The sequence below is a fragment of the Bos mutus genome, chromosome 2, assembly GCF_027580195.1.
Source record: "Bos mutus isolate GX-2022 chromosome 2, NWIPB_WYAK_1.1, whole genome shotgun sequence".
Lineage (NCBI taxonomy): Eukaryota > Metazoa > Chordata > Mammalia > Artiodactyla > Bovidae > Bos > Bos mutus.
The window spans coordinates 109,170,702-109,183,338 of NC_091618.1; the positions used below are offsets into that span (position 1 = coordinate 109,170,702).

Sequence of the window (12,637 nt, forward strand, 5' to 3'; positions counted from 1 at the left end):
AGGAGACCTGAAAAAAAAAGTAGGCCTGAAAAGCACCATGATTCACACAATGGTAGGGTACAAATTCGATTCAAGTTCCCACAGACTGTAAACTAGGAGACACTGAAATATACCCAGGAACATAAAATAAGGTGCAAAAATGAAATCATTACTCCTTAAGTGTGGTTTGCGAGAATGTGGAATTTGTTTGGGTACAATACTAGTATCTATTATCTTATATTCTGAAGTAGAGACAAGAAAAATTAACTGCAAAGCTCTGCTAGTCTCTCTTAGTTGATCATTAAGTAAATATACAAGTCCTCCACCCAGGCCCACAGGGCAGAAGGATCTGACAATAACCTGCCTGGCAGTGGAGAATAACATCAACATAACGAAAACTGTGCCAAGCATTATACCAGCTGTTTCCCTCCCAATAATCCTGTAACATGATGCTGTTTTTGCTGCTGCTGAATTGCTTCAGTCGTGTCCGACTCTGTGCGACCCCAGAGATGGCAGCCCACCAGGCTCCCCCGTCCCTGGGATTCTCCAGGCAAGAACACCAGCATGGGTTGCCATTTCCTTCTCTAATGCATGAAAGTGAAAAGTGAAAGTGAAGTCGCTCAGTCGTGTTCGACTCCTAGCGACCCCATGGACTGCAGCCCACCAGGCTCCTCCATCCATGGGATTTTCCAGGCAAGAATACTGGAGTGGGGTGCCATTGCCTTCTCCCATCCTGTAACATAAGTATTATTAAAATGAGACAGTGAGACTCAATAACATACTGAAGGCTGGTTGCCTCCCTGGTATGCAGAAGTGTTGAGTAACAGATAAAAGTACAGAATCAAGAGCCACCCTTTCTGGGTTCAAATCCTGAATTCTGTAACACACTACCTGTAAGACCTCAGACAAGTTCCTTAAAGTTTCTGTGCTTCAGGTCACCTCTGTAAGGAATGGATGCTAATACCTGCCTTCTAGAGAGATTGTAAGATTCAAATAAGTTAATACCTAAAGCACTTAGTACAGTGTCTGGCATATGGAAAACCTTATATAAGTATTAACTGTTATTAGAATCCAGATTTGCCTGGATTTAAAGTCCTTGACCTTGATCATGCTTACCCTCTATTCTTGCAAGTTTAAAAGGTGGCTGAGGAGGCCTGTAGCCTGAGCTGATCTGGTAGTGCTGCAGGATGTGGAATCTCAGTCGGTCCTGGCCTGGTACAGTGAGCACATTGGTGGTGCCACCCTGTTCACATGCCAGACAACATCTGAAACTTGAATTTTAAGTTTTCTTAGTAACATGTATTATCTCTTTATCTGTATAATCCTGCTTGCCTCCACATGATCATTCTGGAGAATTAATAGTGATAAGTAAATAAATCTCTGCTGTTTGTAACATTAGTGCTGCTGTTCGGGATTGATCATTTAAATAGAAGCTCATTTTAACAATGGACTACCTACAATTTTGAACACCCACCACTGTGACTATGCATTTGAACCCTCTGTTTCGTTATTATCCAAGTACCCAGCTATTCTGCTACTACCTAGGGCATCCCTCTGTTGCAGGAATTCCCAACCTTGGTTATACATCAGAATCACATGAGGAGCTTTAAAAGCCACTGTTGCCTGAGCTGTGTCCCCAGAGATTCTCACTCCATTTGTCCAGGGTCCAGCTTGGATCTTAGGAATTTTAAAGACTCCAGAGTTATAGATAGCCGAGTTTGAGAGCCAATGTTCAGTTGGCAGTCACACAACCTCTGGTCGTGCCTTAGTTTCAGCTGTTGTGGAACATTTTTTCAGATTTTCTCAGAGATCCCTCCATGACCAAGTGAATTTTCATTTTCTACACACCCCATGATCCATGTATTACACTGCTGCTGCTGCTGCTGCTGCTGCTGCTAAGGCACTTCAGTCGTGTCCGACTGTGTGTGACCCCATAGACGGCAGCCCACCAGGCTCCACCGTCCCTGGGATCCTCCAGGCAAGAACATTGGAGTGGGTTGCCATTTCCTTCTCCAATGCATGAAAGTGAAAAGTGAAAGTGAAGTCGCTCAGTCGTGTCTGACTTGTAGCGACCCCATGGACTGCAGCCTACCAGGCTCCTCTGTCCATGGGATTTTCCAGGCAAGAGAACTGGAGTGGGGTGCCATTGCCTTCTCTGTGTATTACGCTAGATGATCCCAACTCAAACCTCCAAGGTAGGTCTCCTAAGTGGGCATGAAATAGTGACTGTCAACTTTCTTATAATCTCAACTGAAAGGAACCTGATAGTTATCCAAGTTCAGAGATAATCTGAAGAAAGAGGTTGACGATAAACTTAGAAAACAGCAGGAAACTTAGGTTCAATCCCTGGCCAGGGAGGATCCCACATGCCGTGGAATAACTAAGCCCCTCTGCCACAACTAGTGAGCCTGTGCTCTGGAGCCTGAGAGCCACAACAAGAGAAGCCACCACAATGAGAAGCCCCCATACAGTAACAACGAGTAGCCCCCATCACCACAACTGGAGAAGGCCCATATGCAGCAATGAAGATTTAGCACAGCCAAAAATAAATAAACATTGCTCAATGGCATGATGAAATAACAGCTGCTGTGGTCACTACATTCAAATCTTCCTATTATGAATTCAATAGTTCTCTGAAATACATTCCCAAACATGGATTCAATTAAAATACAGTTTTGAAAAGATAACCAACAAGGATGTACTGTGTAGCACAAGAAACTATACTAAATATCTTATAATAACCTATAATGGGAAAGAATCTCATGAGCTGTATACCTAAAACTAACACAACATTGTGTATCAACTATGAAAGTGAAAGTTGCTCGGTTGTGTCTGACTCTTTGCGACCCCATGGACTTTACAGTCCATGGAATTCTCCAGGCAAGAATACTGGAGTGGGAAGCCTTTCCATTCTCCAGGGGATCTTCCCAAGGCAGGGATTGAACCCAGGTCTCCTGCATTGCAGGTGGATTCTTTACCAGCTGAGCCACAAGGGAAGCCCAACTAACACAACACTGTAAACCAACTAGACAGTGAGAGAGGAATTTTTTATAAATTAATCCCAGTTTATTCTGGGAACCTGGTTATTTCTGACTTTTGATTAGGAATGGACAGTGCTGAAGAGTCAAAAGTCATTAATATTGTCAATAATAAGTGTTTGGTGTGAGCTGGTAAGGAACACAGAGCTCCAATCCTTCCCTCACTAAGCTGTTTCCACTCAGCTTAGATTGTGGCCTCATACACAGCTCATCATCCACCTGACTCTCACTCCATTAGAAGGCAGACATTAAAAACCAGTGACTCACAGAGAAAGGAATGAGTAAGGAGCTAAAACCATAAATAGAATCCTATTATGACTGCTCCTCTTTTAAATATATCTTTGAAGAGAATGAGAGAGAGAGTGAGTGAGACAGTGAATGAATTTAAGTGCATGTGAATTTGAGCAACAAAATAAATCTCTACAGGATTGAGTTATACTCCAAAGAATAAATTAAATAGCCATGTGTCCATATTGACACATATAAATTATTGACTAAACAAATAAATGGAATAGAAGGGAAGTCTTTCTTACAGAATTCCAAATAATATATTTAGATACTTCCTCTTCCAGGATAGGAGCTTCCCTGGTGGCTCAGTCAGTAAAGAATCTGCCTGCAATGCTGGAGACCGAGGTTCGATCCCTGGGTTGGGAAGATCCTCTGGAGAAGGAAATGGCAACCCACTCCAGTATTCTTGGCTGGAGAATTCCATGGACAGAGAAGCTTGGCAGGCTACAGCCCATGGGATCATAAAGAGTCAGACACGACTGAGCAACTAACAACGCTTTCCTCCAGGATATGGACCTTACTTCTCTTTCCCTTAAGTGTAGGCTGGACTTAGCAACTCACTTCTAAAGAAGACAGTGTGGAAAAATAGTAACTTTGCTGTGGAGAAACCTGGGGCAGACACCACCTTAACTAGTGATCAAGGTTGATATTATCAGTAATAAGTCAGGTTGATATCTGTATTCCCTCTGATTTGATACCTACACACAGAACAATATATGCAGTATGACCCCTTCTCTTTATCTATACACTTGCCTCAGTTTAGGGATATGTATGTGTAAGAATATTCAGGAACACATAGAAGAGTTTTGGGAGGAAATAGACCAGACTATTAACAATGGTTTCTTTGGGAACGAAAAGTGCTATTGGAAGAAAAGGGACAGATGAAGGAGTATTTTTACTCTTCATTCTATACCTTTCTGTATTGTTTTATGATTTTGCAGCAATCATTTTTGTCACTTTTACTAATTAAAAAGAAATAGAATATTCTCAAAGAAAGAGTGTGAGTTCTGTGGAGGAGTTTGTAACTTTTTACTCTATTATCTCCTGTTCCCCACTAAGTATGAAGAAATTCTCATAAAGGATCTTTTGAAGATCTTTCCTGATTAGTCATTCTTTACTTTCAGTTATTTTCAAAACACCTGACTCCCACCAACACACTTTAATGGTACTTTTAAATCTGAATGTTCATTTCACAAGTATAAATTTTAATGTTTTTTCTACCAGGGATATTAAGGCTTAGTTAGGCAGCAAGTGCCTATGTCTAAACTATTCCACAGGCCTCTTTTGGCAAATCCAGGATGAGGCATTGATATATATCAGATGTTGAAGTACCTAAGATCTAAATAATGTCAAATGAAAGAAAAATGAACTATAAATGACACATTGTTATATGTGATTATATAACATCAAAGTCTCTCGATGTCAAGATGGTAAAGTGTGAATTTATATTTCCCTCTAATGACATATAGTGGAGAAGGCAATGGCACCCCACTCCAGTACTCTTGCCTGGAAAATCCCATGGACAGAGGAGCCTGGTGGGCTGCAGTCCATGGGGTCGCTACAAGTCGAACACGACTGAGAGACTTCACTTTCACTTTTCACTTTCATGCATTGGAGAAGGAAATGGCAACCCACTCCAGTGTTCCTGCCTGGAGAATCCCAGAGACGGGGGAGCCTGGTGGGCTGCCATCTATGGGGTCGCACAGAGTCGGATACGACTGAAGCGACTTAGCAGTGTCATATAGATAGAATTTTTGGCTATCTTTTTTCACAAGCTGAATAAATATGTTAATTAACTGAAAAATAATACTGCACTGAATGCAAGATAGTGTTATATGGCAAATGTTATTGGAAAAGATAAATACAAACTCCCAGGGCACTCGCAAGTTGTCCAAGTCCTAATCTTTGCCCATCCCCAGTTGATGCAAGCAGCAAGTATGTGAATAAGAGAATACATGCCTTACAGACCAGGGGAGTTCCCTGGTGGTCTAGTGGTTAGGACTTGGCACTTCTACTGCCATGGCCCAGATTCAATCCCTGGTCATGGAACTGAGACCCTGCAAGCCATGTGGGGCAGCCAAGTAAGGGAAAAAAACAAGCAAACGTCTTACAGACCAAAGAATCACTGCAGCTAGAATATGAAACCTATGAGAATAACTATAAGGGGAAAGAACATTCTACCTCTTCATTGAATCTCCAAGATATCATTATATTCATATATGAAAATAGGTATTAATCTATATGAACCTCAGATGTCAGCCGTATCACCTTGCCTATAACATTGAGATAAGAGTGGCTAAAACATTACTCCAGATTTTCTGCAATATCCAACCGTGTACCCAAGATGTCTGATATCCCAGAGGGATATCTTCTCACAGTTACCAACAGCTCCAAGCTTTGGCTTTCCTTGAACTAAGTGGTTCAGATTATGCATTGTTGTATCTGAACAACTCCCTGTCCCTGTTCTGAACCATGAAATTTAGCACCACTTTCTAATTTCTACAAGGGAGAAAACATTCCCACAAAGGCTTTGTGTTTTAATAGCTTTTCCTTAAAGTTTTCGGAGATGAATGGTGTTATTCTACAGGTAACTTAAAATACAGAGTTAGATGTCCATAACATTCGAATGACCTTCTGCCATTATACTAAAATTGCCACTTCCACTTCAGCCTACCTCCAGGCCTCACTCCTTCTCGCCCTCATTTTCCTCCTCCCCTCACATTATGAGCATTCTAAAAGTATATAACCTGACAGCCTCTGGAAAATATTTTTAGTACTATTTGCTTTTTTATTAGTACAGATAATATTATAGCTGTTAAAATGGATTTTCTAAGCTTTAGTAGTTATGTTACAATCAGTAGATAATAGAAATTCTAAGAAATAGACAATAACTATTTTCTTCTTTCTATAACCTCTTTAATCTTTAAAATTTAACCCAGTGGTTAATGTACTGTAAATAGTTCAATATCATCAGATTGTTTTGGTATTTTGGATTTGCATGAAAGAACAATAATGATTAAATCCATTCCATTCATAATGTTTATGTTTAATGCTGTGAGGAGTTGCAATTTTATCAGCCCATTGAGCACTGAACCTCAATTTGAGTATATAAATCATACTGTAAAACAAAATAATACCCTTCTAAATGTGTTGCTATGTACTATTAATGACATGCTATTAAAATAATTTTGGGCATCATAGTAGATTTACTTTGTAGGTATGAGTTTAAATTGTTTGTAAAATGTTTTATAAAAATGACTAATAATGAAATATAAATAATTACATTTTCTTTGTCCTTTTTTATACAGAAGATACACAGGAGGCATGATGTAGATCAACTTAGATCAAGGCCATACAATGTGTTGAGTGTAATGGATATCATGATAATATAATATACATATAAACGACTGACTTACTGTTGGTACGGTTTTTGTCACAGAAATGTCAATCATTTTGTCAATGATGCTCAACATGCAAAAGCTTGCACATTTTTTAGTGGAGGTTTGAAGTAATATATATACGAATTCAGGAGTATAACTTGATAGTCTAATAGATTTAGCTTAGGGAGGTGGGTCTATCCATGCAGAGAACAGCATAAAGAAAATCATGAAAAAAAAAAAAAAAAAAGCGTGAACACATATTGGGAATCAAGAATTCAATAGTTCAGAATTCCTAACCATTGGCAAATAACACAATATAACATTAGAGTTCTGGGGTAATCTGGCATTATAGCAATAATGATACTGAAGTCTTTTAAAGGTTAGGGAAGAGACACTGAAGTAAGGTAAATGTAACCAGAGTGATTCACTTAGGAGTCATCGGTTTGTTTCTAATTTGACCAGATTGGAGACCAGCGGAGCTGTTGTCTTTGAGAAGAAAAGTGATCTGATTCCTCCCATGACTACCATCAAAATACAGGGGCCGAAGCTATTACAAAGACATCTAGGCATCTTAGTAGGAAGACATGAGGTGATGGGTACATAGCCTTCCTCTTACGCCCCACTACCCTTTGCTGTCCCCCTCAAAACTGGGATTCACCTACTTCACATAATCCACTGCCAAACTCATATATAAAACATCAACTCAATCCAATCGAGCAAGAATGCTTATATTTTGGATGTGATACCTTAAGAAAATGAACTTTGTTTGAGGATAGCATACTATTCCTAATGGCATAGATTAATTGCTCATGAGCCTAGTCACAAATTGAGAATTTTTGTGTTTCATTCAGTTACATGAGCAGCATTAACCTTTACAGTGACAGAAGAAAACATCATTTAATAATGCATTCTTTATGATGCCTAGGAAAACATCCTACAGAACATCTTGTATATAAGCCATAATGTTTCACTTTATTTTGCATAAGCTTGAAATCTAAAGTGGACTCCATAACTTCTTTATGATAAGAAAATCCTTGCTCAACAAAGAACAAAGGAGTCCATAAACTCAACATTTCAGTATACAGATTAAATATTTTAAAATAAAATGTTATACAGTAACATTAAAACTCTCTTATAGGTCCTCTATATTTTAAAGTAAATTATAATAAACACTGCTCAGGAACTTGTGACATGTATCTAATAACTGTCTTCACACAGAAGTTAAAGAATAAGTCAGAGTTAAGGAATAAATCAAACACTTGAATTAGGACCAATATAATTATTCCTCTCCTTAAAGGTTTTTTGCTTAAGATCAATTTTCTAGTAGCTGTACTTGGAAAGTTGTTTCTAAGTGCAATAATTTTGTTTCAAGATAGGAATATATTTCAATAACATCGATTGCTATTTAACTGAACAAAGAGTAAAATATTTGCACTGAAGCATATCTTTATGCTATGTAAAATCTAGATTTTAGATTTTTTTAATCTTAAGATTATAAAATATAATTTGGCTTAGTGAATATCTTCCTAATAAGTTGTGTCTTCTTTACAAAAGAAAAGACAACATTTCAGGGCATCTAAAATACTGTAGATATTCAATGAAGATGAAAGCTGACACCTTAGAGCAGCGGTGCCCATCCTATTTGGCCCCAGGGACCAGTTTTGTGGAAAACAATTTTTCCATGGATCAGGAGTGCGGGAAGGTTTCAGGATGATTCAACCACATTGCATTTATTGTGCACTTTATTTCTATCACTGTTACTTCAGTTCTACCTCAGATCATCAGACTTTAGATCCTGAAGGTTGGGTATCCCTGCCTTAGAGGAAAATTTCTTTTTATTACCCGTGAACTTTCAACATTAATAAAGGCAATCATTTTTAAAAGGAGATGGGTGGAGTAGGGAGAAGAGATGACTCACTGACATAAGGATAACAACTAGTTTTTTATTCTTGTTTTGACTCTTCTGTGCTCCTTTGCTATCTAGACTATTCATTGTTTCACTAGGCTCTAATGTTACATATTTCCCTCCTAAGGCCTTAATTTTGTTTCTAGGTTAAGAATAAATAGGTGTTTTTTTTTTTTTAATAGGTGTTTTTAAAAGAAGTAGGGAGGCAAGAGTAGTCCAACAAATGGTGCTAGATACTACCCAAGGCAATCTACAGATTCAGTGCAATCCATATCAAAATAACAATGACATTTTACACAGAACTAGAACAAATAATTTTAAAATTTGTATGGAAACATGAAAGACACTGAATAACCAAAACAATCTTGAGAAAGAACAACAGAGTTGGAAAAATCACACTCCCTGACTTCAGACTATACTACAAAGCTACAGTTATCAAAACAGTATGGTACTATCATAAAAAACAGACACATAGATCAATGGAACAGAATAGAGAGCCCAAAGTAAACTCACACTGTGGCCAATTAATCTATAACAAAGAAGCAAGACTATACAATGGAGAAACAGAAGTCTCTTCAATAAGTAGCACTGGGAAAACTGGACAGCTGCATGTAAAAGAATGAAACTAGAACATTCTCTAACACCATATACAAAAATAAACTCAAAATGGATTAAAGATCTAAATTTAAGACCAGAAACAATAAAACTCCTAGAGAAAAAGACAGTATACTGATTGACATAAATCATAGCAATATTTCTGTGAATCTGTCTCCTAAAGCAAAAATAAACAAATGGGACCTAATTAGACTTAAAAGCTCATGCACAGTAAAGGAAACCATCAAAAAAACAAAAAGACAACATATGAAATGGGAGAAAATATTTTCAGAGATATAACCAATAAGAAGTTAATATCTATATCTATCTATATCTATATCTGTCTATATCTATGTCTATCTATATCTATATATTTTTTAACCAAAACAAAAATAATGAAAAAAAAATCTGCTGTGATAGAAAGCAAACAACTTGTTTCCAGGACTTGAAGTTGATTTCAAAAGGGCAAGAAAAAACTTTTTGGGGTGATGGAAATGGTCTGTAGCTTCATAATGGAAATGGTTACACAGATGCATACACTTGTCAAAATTCATCAAAGAGTACACTTAAAATAGGTAGATTTTATTATATGTAAATCATATCTCAATAAAATTGATTTAAAAAGTAAAAACACACACACAAAAAAACTTTACTTATGAAGGCAGGAGAAAAAAAGAGTCTGGTAAACAAAGAATATGAAGGTCCAGTTAAAAGGGCCAAAAAATAGTCATTTCAACCTTCATTTCAAAGGTCCTACTGAGATGTCAGTGTATTAATTTAATAGTGCTATAATAAACTGTCACCACCTTAGATGTTTAAAACAATACAAACTTAATGTTTCACAGTGTTTTCTGTGAGTCAAGAGTCTTGGCAGAGTTATTTCTCAGAGTCTTACCTGAAATCAAGATGTTAGCAGGGATGTGATCTCATCTGAGGTTTGGGGACCTCTTCTGGGCTTATTCAGGTTCCTTGGCAGAATTGGTTCCTTGTGGGTGGATGACAGGAGTTACTGTTGTCTTGCTGGCTCTTAGCTCTTAAAGGTTGCCCTCAGTTCCTAGCTATGTAGATCTATCCACAACTTGGAGACTATTTCATTAAAGCCATCAAGAAAATCTAGTTTCAGGGCTCACCTGATAAGTTCAGGCCCACCAAGGATAGTCTCCCTTTTTCCTAATTCAAAGGGCATTAATTGCATCTGCAAAACTCCTTCATCTTTGCTACACCACACAGTCTAACCATAGAACTGATATCCTTTCATATTCATAGGTTCTTCCACACTCAAGGGGGAGGGATTACATAAGGTATGTATACCAGGAGTGGGAATCTTAGAGGCCACTTGGGACTATGCCTACGGCCCTCAACAATTCATGCCTCTCCCAAAGGAAAACAAAAGACAACAACAACAAAAAATGTTCTTTCCTTCCCAGGGTTTCTCTCTCATCACATTACAGCATCAGTTCAAAATCCAGGATCTCATCATCGAAATCATTTACATCTGAGCAAATGAAGCTGCTGAATATTCACAGGAAGGACTGATGCTGAAGCTGAAGCTCCAATACTTTGGCCACCCGATGTGAAGAGCCGACTCATTGGAAAAGACCCTGATGCTGGGAAAAATTGAAGACAAAAGGAGAAGAGGGTGACAGAACAAAGATGGTTGGATAGCATCACCAACTCAATGGACACATGTTTGCGCAAACTAAGGGAGATAATGAAGGACAGTGAAGCCTGGAGTGCTGCAGTCCATGGGGTCACAAAGAAACAGACACTGCCTTATAATCCAGCAATCCCACTGCTGGGCATACACACTGAGGAAACCAGAAGGGAAAGAGACACGTGTACCCCAATGTTCATTGCAGCACTGTTTATAATAGCCAGGACATGGAAGCAACCTAGATGTCCATCAGCAGATGAATGGATAAGAAAGCTGTGGTACATATACACAATGGAGTATCACTCAGCCATTAAAAAGAATACATTTGAATCAGTTTTAATGAGGTGGATGAAACTGGAGCCTATTATACAGAGTGAAGTAAGCCAGAAAGAAACATACCTAAAAAAAAAAAAAAGAAAAAAAAAGAAAAATACCAATACAGTATACTAACACATATATATGGAATTTAGAAAGATGGTAACAATAACCCTGTATATGAGACAGCATAAGAGACACTGATGTATAGAACAGTCTTATGGACTCTGTGGGAGAGGGAGAGGGTGGGAAGATTTGGGAGAATGACATTGAAACATGTGTAATATCATGTATGAAACGAGTCGCCAGTCCAGGTTCGATGCACGATACTGGATGCTTGGGGCTGGTGCACTGGGACGACCCAGAGGGATGGTATGGAGAGGGAGGAGTGAGGAGGGTTCAGGATGGGGAACACATGTATACCTGTGGCAGATTCATTTTGATATATGGCAAAACCAATACAATATTGTAAAAAAAAAATAAAATAATTTAAAAAAAAAAGAAAAGAAACAGACACGACTTAGCGACTGAACGACAATAACAATAAATGAAGCTCCTGGCTATAAGCCATTAAGTGCATTTCCTTGCAGCACAATCCCATTGGTGACCTGGGAAACTAAAGACACTAGTGCTCCCAAGACTCCCATCATACAATGGTGGGACAGTCAGAGGAGAACAGAGACATTCCACTTCAACAGGGGGGTAGAGGGAAGGTACAAATGAAGGACTGACGTATAACAATTCTGCCATCCATCTGTGCAGATGTTGGGGTTTTATTGCTTAAGTTTTAAGATCTGGGAATAATCTGCCAGGGCTCTCACACTTTCTACCTTATTCTTGCTTTTTCATTAAATGTAGCACATGTTTGCTGCTGCTGCTGCTAAATCATTTCAGTCGTGTCCGACTCTGTGCGACCCCATAGACGGCAGCCCACCAGACTTCCCCGCCCCTGGGATTCTCCAGGCAAGTACACTGGAGTGGGTTGCCATTTCCTTTTCCAATGCATCAAAGTGAAAAGTCAAAGTGAAGTCGCTCAGTCGTGCCCGACTCTTAGCGACTCCATGGACTGCAGCCTAAAAGTCTCCTCTGTCCATGGATTTTCCAGGCAAGAGTACCGGAGTGGGGTGCCATTGCCTTCTTAGGTGAGTGGAAAAAAAAAGTTTGTTTGTTTTTTTGCCACACCCTGTAGCTTGCAACATCTTATTAATAGTTCTCTGATCAGGGATCAGACCCGGGGCCCTCAGTACTGGAAGTGCAAAGTCTTAACCAGCAGACGGCCAGGGAAATTTCTTAAGTCTGAATTTTTTGACAGGGTAGAGAAATGGAAGGCCACTGAGAAGTCAAGCACCAGCTCCTGGCCAGGGGCCAGCTCGGCTTCTTTGAGCCGCAGAATCCTGCCTGGAGCCGCAAATCCTCAAATCCGACAGGGCTGGGAAAGCGCGAAGTTACCTCGGGGAAGTTTGATCCTCGGCGCCTTCCGTAG

The 12,637-nt window shown here is 39.1% G+C and overlaps 1 non-coding gene across 1 annotated transcript; it reads left to right on the plus strand.

Moving 5' to 3' along the window:
• The first annotated feature begins 5,282 nt into the window (after positions 1 to 5,282).
• Positions 5,283 to 5,354, plus strand: TRNAR-UCU (transfer RNA arginine (anticodon UCU)). The gene has a single exon. It is a non-coding gene; the product is annotated as a tRNA-Arg (tRNA).
• The last annotated feature ends 7,283 nt before the right edge of the window (positions 5,355 to 12,637 follow it).